We start from the raw sequence: 6382 nt of genomic DNA on the forward strand, positions 1-6382 counted from the left end.
GTGGAGCTGGCCCTGAAGCTCTTGTCGCAATAAATGCAGCCGTACGGCTTCTCCCCCGTGTGAATGCGACGGTGCCGACGCAGCGTGGAGGCTTCGCCGAAGCTTTTGCCGCAGTCGTCGCATGCGTGAGGTCGCTGCGGCGTCGCTGCATGGAGCTTCTGGTGCAGCTGCAGCGCTGAATGCAGCCGGAACGAGGCGCCGCATTCGGGGCAATGGTGAGGGGTTGAGGCGGCCTGATGCGACGCTGCTGCAGCTGGGACCTGCGTGGGTGCATGCATGGGTGCAGCTGGGTTATGACTGCATGCATGGGTGCAGCTGGGTTATGACTGCATGCATGGGTGCAGCTGGGTTATGACTGCATGCATGTGTGCAGCTGAGAGCTATGCATGCATGGGTGCAGCTGAGTGAGTTGTGCATGCATGGGTGCAGCTGAGCTCTGCTTGCATTTATCCCTGGTTGCAGCTGAGTTATGCATGCACTTATCCCTGGTTGCAGCTGCATTCTGCCTGCATTCACCCCCAGCTCTGCATGCAATTACCCCCAGCTGCAGCTGCATTCTGCCCTCACCCACCTTTTGCTCGCTGCATGGCTGCATTGCTGCATGCTGCTCCCCATTCCCCTTTGCCTGCATCCAACCCCAGCTGCAAATGCACTCTGCATGCACTTATCCCTGGTTGCGGCTGCATTCTGCCTGCATTCACCCCCAGCTGCAGCCGAGATCTTCATGCATCCACCCCCAGCTGCAGCAGCATTCTGCATGCATCCATCCCCAGCTGCAGCTGCATTCTGCCTGCATTCACCCCCCACCCTGCACCTTTTGCTCGCTGCATCGCTGCATGGCTGCATGCTGCTCCCCATTCCCCTTTGCCTGCATCCAACCCCAGCTGCAGCTGAGCCCTGCATGGATGCACGCATGGGTGCAGCCGAGCTTTGCATGCATGCATCCCTGGCTGCAGTTGAGCTCTGACTGCATTTATCTCTGGTTGCAGCTGAGTTATGCATGCACTTATCCCTGGCTGCAGTTGCATTCTGCCTGCATGCATCCACCCCCAGCTGCAGCTGAGCTCTGCATGCACTTATCCCTGGTTGCAGCTGAGCTCTGCATGCACTTACCCCCAGCTGCAGCCGAGCTCTGCATGCAATTACCCCCAGCTGCAGCTGCATTCTACCTGCATCCAACCCCAGCTGCAGCTGCACTCTGCATGCAGTTACCCCCAGCTGCATTCTGCATGCAATCATCCCCAGCTGCAGCTGCATTTAGCATGCAATTACCCCCAGCTGCAGCTGAGCCCTGCATGCATGTATCCCTGGTTGCAGCTGCATTCTACCTGCATCCACCCCCAGCTGCAGCTGCATTCTGCCTGCATCCATCCCCAGCTGCAGCTGCACTCTGCATGCATTCACCCCCAGCTGCAGCTGAGCCCTGCATGCAGTTACCCCCAGCTGCATTCTGCATGCATCTACCCCCAGCTGCAGCTGCATTCTGCGTGCATCCACCCCCAGCTGCAGCTGAGCTCTGCATGCACCTATCCCTGGTTGCAGCTGCATTCTGCATGCAACTACCCCCAGCTGCAGCTGAGCTCTGCATGCATTTATTCCCAGCTGCAGCTGAGCTCTGCATGCACCTATCCCCGGTTGCAACTGCATTCTGCATGCACCCACCCCCCACCCGCACCTTTTGCTCGCTGCATCGCTGCACGGCTGCATGCTGCTCCCCATTCCCCTTTGCCTGCATCCACCCCCAGCTGCAGCTGCATTCTGCCTGCATCCACCCCCAGCTGCAGCTGAGCCCTGCATGCAATTACCCCCAGCTGCATTCTGCCTGCATTCACCCCCAGCTGCAGCTGCATTCTGCATGCATGCACCCCCAGCTGCAGCCGAGCTCTGCATGCAACTACCCCCAGCTGCAGCTGCATTCTTCCCTCACCCACCTTTTTCTCACTGCATGGCTGCATTGCTGCACGCTCCCCATTCCCCTTTGCCTGCATCCAACCCCAGCTGCAGCTGAGCTCTGCATGCATTCACCCCCAGCTGCAGCTGAGCCCTGCATGCAATTACCCCCAGCGGCACCTGCACTCTGCATGCATTCACCCCCAGCTGCAGCTGCATGCACGTATCCGCAGCTGCAGCTGCATTCTGCCTGCATCAACCCCAACTGCAGCTGCATTCTGCATGCATTCACCCCCAGCTCTGCATGCATTTACCCCCAGCTGCAGCTGCATTCTACCTGCATCCACCCCCAGATGCAGCTGAGCCCTGCATGCACCTATCCCTGGTTGCAGCTGCATTCTGCATGCATTCACCCCCAGCTCCGCATGCAATCATCCCCAGCTGCAGCTGCATTCTGCCTGCATGCAACTACCCCCAGCTGCAGCTGCATTCTTCCCTCACCCACCTTTTTCTCGCTGCATGGCTGCATTGCTGCACGCTGCTCCCCATTCCCCGCATGGCTCTTGCGGTGCTTGCTGAGCGCCTTGCTGGCCATGAACCTCTTGCCGCATTCATTGCACCCGTAGGGCCTCTCCCCGCTATGAATGCGACGGTGGCACTGCAGCGTTGCTTTGGACGTCAGCTTCTTGCCGCATTCGGGGCATGCAAAAAACCCATCCTGACGGTGACTCCTGCGATGCTTCCCCAGCGACTTGGAGGCCATGAACCTCTTGTCGCATTCGGGACATGCATAAGGTCTCTCCCCCGTATGAATGCGACGGTGCGTGGTTAAAGCTGCATTGGAGGCCAGTTCTTTGCCGCATTCATCGCATGGGAACATGCGGCGCTGCGGCGGCTTGCAGTGTTTGCGCTGGTGATCCCGTAAGGCCCAGCTGCACATGAGCACGCGGCCGCAGCGGTCGCATGGGGTCGGTCGCATGCGGCGATGCATGCGGAGGTGGCGGCGCAGGGAGGACGGGCGGGTGAAGGTTCGGTTGCATTGGGGGCAGGTGGATGCGGGGGGGATGCGGTGGGATGCGGCGGAGCTGCGGGGTTGTTTCCTTTGGGATGCATTCGATGCGACGGATGCAGCGTCGTCGTCGTCGGAGCTGGTGGTGGAGGGGGATGTGGAGGAGCAGCTGGTGTCTATGGGGGATATAGGGGGGTGGTTATGGGGGATATAGGGGAGTCTTTATGGGGGATATGATATAGGGGGGATAATAGGGGGGGATATGGTGGGGAATAGGGGGGATATAGGGGAATATGGGATAGGGGGATATTATGGGGGATATAAATGGGGGGTAGGGGGATATAAGGGGGGTATAATGGGGGAAATAGCGGGGGGATATAGGGGGGATATTTATTGGGGTCAGGGGATATAGGGAGGGATATTGGGAGTAATTTGGGGGAATAGTGGGGGATATATGGGTGGATATGGGGTGGTATATAGGGGTGGATATTATGGGTAGGGAGAGATAGTGGGGGTATTATGGGGTGGTTAGTGGGCGAATATAAGGGAGAGATTATAGGGGGATATGGCGGGGTAATAGGGGGGATATGGGGGGATCTAGGGGGATATTATGGGGGAGGAAACGGAGGTGATAATGGGATATAGGGGGCGATATATGTACGGGTAAGGGGGGATATGGGGGATATTCAATGGGGAGGTAGGGGGGGATATAGGGGGATAATAGGGGGGATATTGGGGGTTAAGGGGGGGATATACCGGGGGATTATGGGGGATATGGGGGGGGATATGGGGGGATATAGGGGATTATTTATGGGTAGGGGTTATATGGGATATAGTGGGGTGTATATTTATGGGTAAGGGGTGGATATTAGGGGGCTTTATTAATGGGGTCAGCGGGGATATAGGGGGGGAGTATTATGGGGTGAAGGGGGGATAAAGTTAGGTGGGGGATATAATGCGTGGAGTTATTTATGGGGGGACAAGGGGGGATATAAGGTGGGTATATGGGTCAGGGGGGATATAAGGGGGGATATTGGGGGGTAGGGGGAGATATTATGGGGGGCAGGGGGGATATAGAGGGATATTAGGGGGGGATATAGAAGGAGGTAGGGGGGATAATGGGAGAGACTATGAGGGGATATGAGGGGGGAATATTATGGGGTAATGTTGGGGATATAGGGGGATTAAGGGGGGATTAATAGGGGGGATATTAGGAGGGGAGAGATATAGGGGGGATATAGGGGGGATATTATGGGGTCAGGGGGGATATAGGGGGGATATTATGGGGGGTAGGGGGATATAGGGGGGATAATGACGGGGCGATATAGGGGGAATATAGGGGGCAATATAGGGGGATATTGGGGAAATAGGGGATATTAGGCGGGGATATTATGGGGGGCAGGGGGGATATAGGGGGGATATTAGGGGGGAGGGGGGATATAGGGCGTGATTATAGGGGGATGTTAGTGGGGTCAGGGGGATATTGGGGGGATATAGGGAATATTATGGGGGACAGGGGAGATATAGGGGGTATAGGGGGCGAATATAGGGGGGAATGATTATGGGGGTAGGGGGGATATAGGGGATATTGGCGCTGCTGGGGGGGTATATAGGATATATGGGGGATTATATGGGGGATATGGCGGATATTGGGGATATTATGGGGTGGGGGATTTATAGGGGGGATATGGGGGATATAGGGGCGGATATGGGGATATAGGGATATTTATGCGGGGGGTAGGGGGATATCATGGGGGATATAGGGGATATAGTGTGGATATTGGGGGATATAGGGGATATTGGGGGGTGGTAGGGGGGATTAGGGGGGATATAGGGGGATATAGGGGGATATATAGGAGGGATATGGGAGGGAGATATTAGGGGATATAGGGGGGATATGGGGGGATATAGGGGGATATTATGGGGGTAGGGGGGATATAGGGGGATATAGGGGGATATAGGGTGGATATAGGGATATAGGGTGGATATAGGGTCCCCTATACTCTGCCCCATATACCTGAGCACGCTGACCCCGCAGTTTGGTTGCATGGGGTCCAGCTGCTCCTCCTGCGCACCCAGACCCACAGCAGCGCCTGCCCCACATCGTCATCATCCGAGCTGGGAACCAATGGGACCCACGGCTCCCCATAGCGCTCAGCTGGACCTATAGGGGACAATGGGATCCTATGGGAACCTATGGGATCCTATGGGATCCTATGGGGTTATGGGGTTATGGGGTTATGGGGTGGGATCCCACGGCTCCCCATAGCGCTCAGCAGGACCTATAGGGGACAATGGAATCCTATGGGGTTATGGGGTTATGGGGTGGGATCCCATTGGGTTATGGGGTTATTGGTTATGGGGTTATGGGGTTATGGGGTTATGGGGTGGGATCCTATGGGGTTATGGGGTTATGGGTTATGGGGTTATGGGTTATGGGGTTATGGGGTTATGGGGCCTGCCCCACATCGTCATCATCAGAGCTGGGAACCAATGGGACCCACGGCTCCCCATAGCGCTCAGCTGGACCTATAGGGGACAATGGGATCCTATGGGGTTATGGGGTGGGATCCTATGGGGTTATGGGGTGGGATCCTATGGGGTTATGGGGTGGGATCCTATGGGGTTATGGGGTTATGGGGTGGGATCCTATGGGGTTATGGGGCCTGCCCCACATCGTCATCATCAGAGCTGGGAACCAACGGGACCCACGGCTCCCCATAGCGCTCAGCAGGACCTATAGGGGACAATGGGATCCTATGGGATCCTATGGGAACCTATAGGATCCTATGGGGTTATGGGATTATGGGGTTATGGGGTGGGATCCTATGGGGTTATGGGGTTATGGGGTGGGATCCTATGGGGTTATGGGGTTATGGGGTGGGATCCTATGGGGTTATGGGGTTATGGGGCCTGCCCCAAATCGTCATCATCGGAGCTGGGAACAACAGGGACCCACGGCTCCCCATAGCGCTCAGCTGGACCTATAGGGGACAATGGGATCCTATGGGGTTATGGGGTGGGATCTCATTGGCTGCTGGTTTTGAAGTGGTGGAATCCCATTGGCTGCTGTGTTTAGGGCGGTGGAATCCCATTGGCTGCTGTGTTTAGGGCGGTGGAATCCCATTGGATCCTGTGGGGTCCGGGGATTCCCCATTGGCTATTGAGGTTTCCTATGGCGGTAGCGTGGCCGAGCGGTCTAAGGCGCTGGATTAAGGCTCCAGTCCCTGCGGGGACGTGGGTTCGAATCCCACCGCTGCCATAAGATCCTTTTAATGGGGGGGGGGCTGCACCCCAAAGACCCCCCCAAAAAAAACCCCATTGATCCCATTGATCCCATCCTTTTGTGCCCCACATCGGGTGGGGGTCACGATGGGGGGGGGATATGGGGCCCTAAATGGGGCTGGGGGCTTTTGGGGGGGTCTATGGGGGGATATGGGGCCCTAAATGGGGCTGGGGGCTTTTGGGGGGGGGTATGGGGGG

General features: G+C 56.9%; 1 non-coding gene across 1 annotated transcript; it reads left to right on the forward strand.

The window, feature by feature from the left end:
• The first annotated feature begins 6079 nt into the window (after positions 1-6079).
• TRNAL-AAG lies at positions 6080-6161 on the forward strand. Its single transcript has one exon. It is a non-coding gene; the product is annotated as a tRNA-Leu (tRNA).
• Positions 6162-6382: the final 221 nt, after the last annotated feature.

This window comes from Coturnix japonica, unplaced genomic scaffold, assembly GCF_001577835.2.
Source record: "Coturnix japonica isolate 7356 unplaced genomic scaffold, Coturnix japonica 2.1 chrUnrandom1027, whole genome shotgun sequence".
Classification (NCBI taxonomy): domain Eukaryota; kingdom Metazoa; phylum Chordata; class Aves; order Galliformes; family Phasianidae; genus Coturnix; species Coturnix japonica.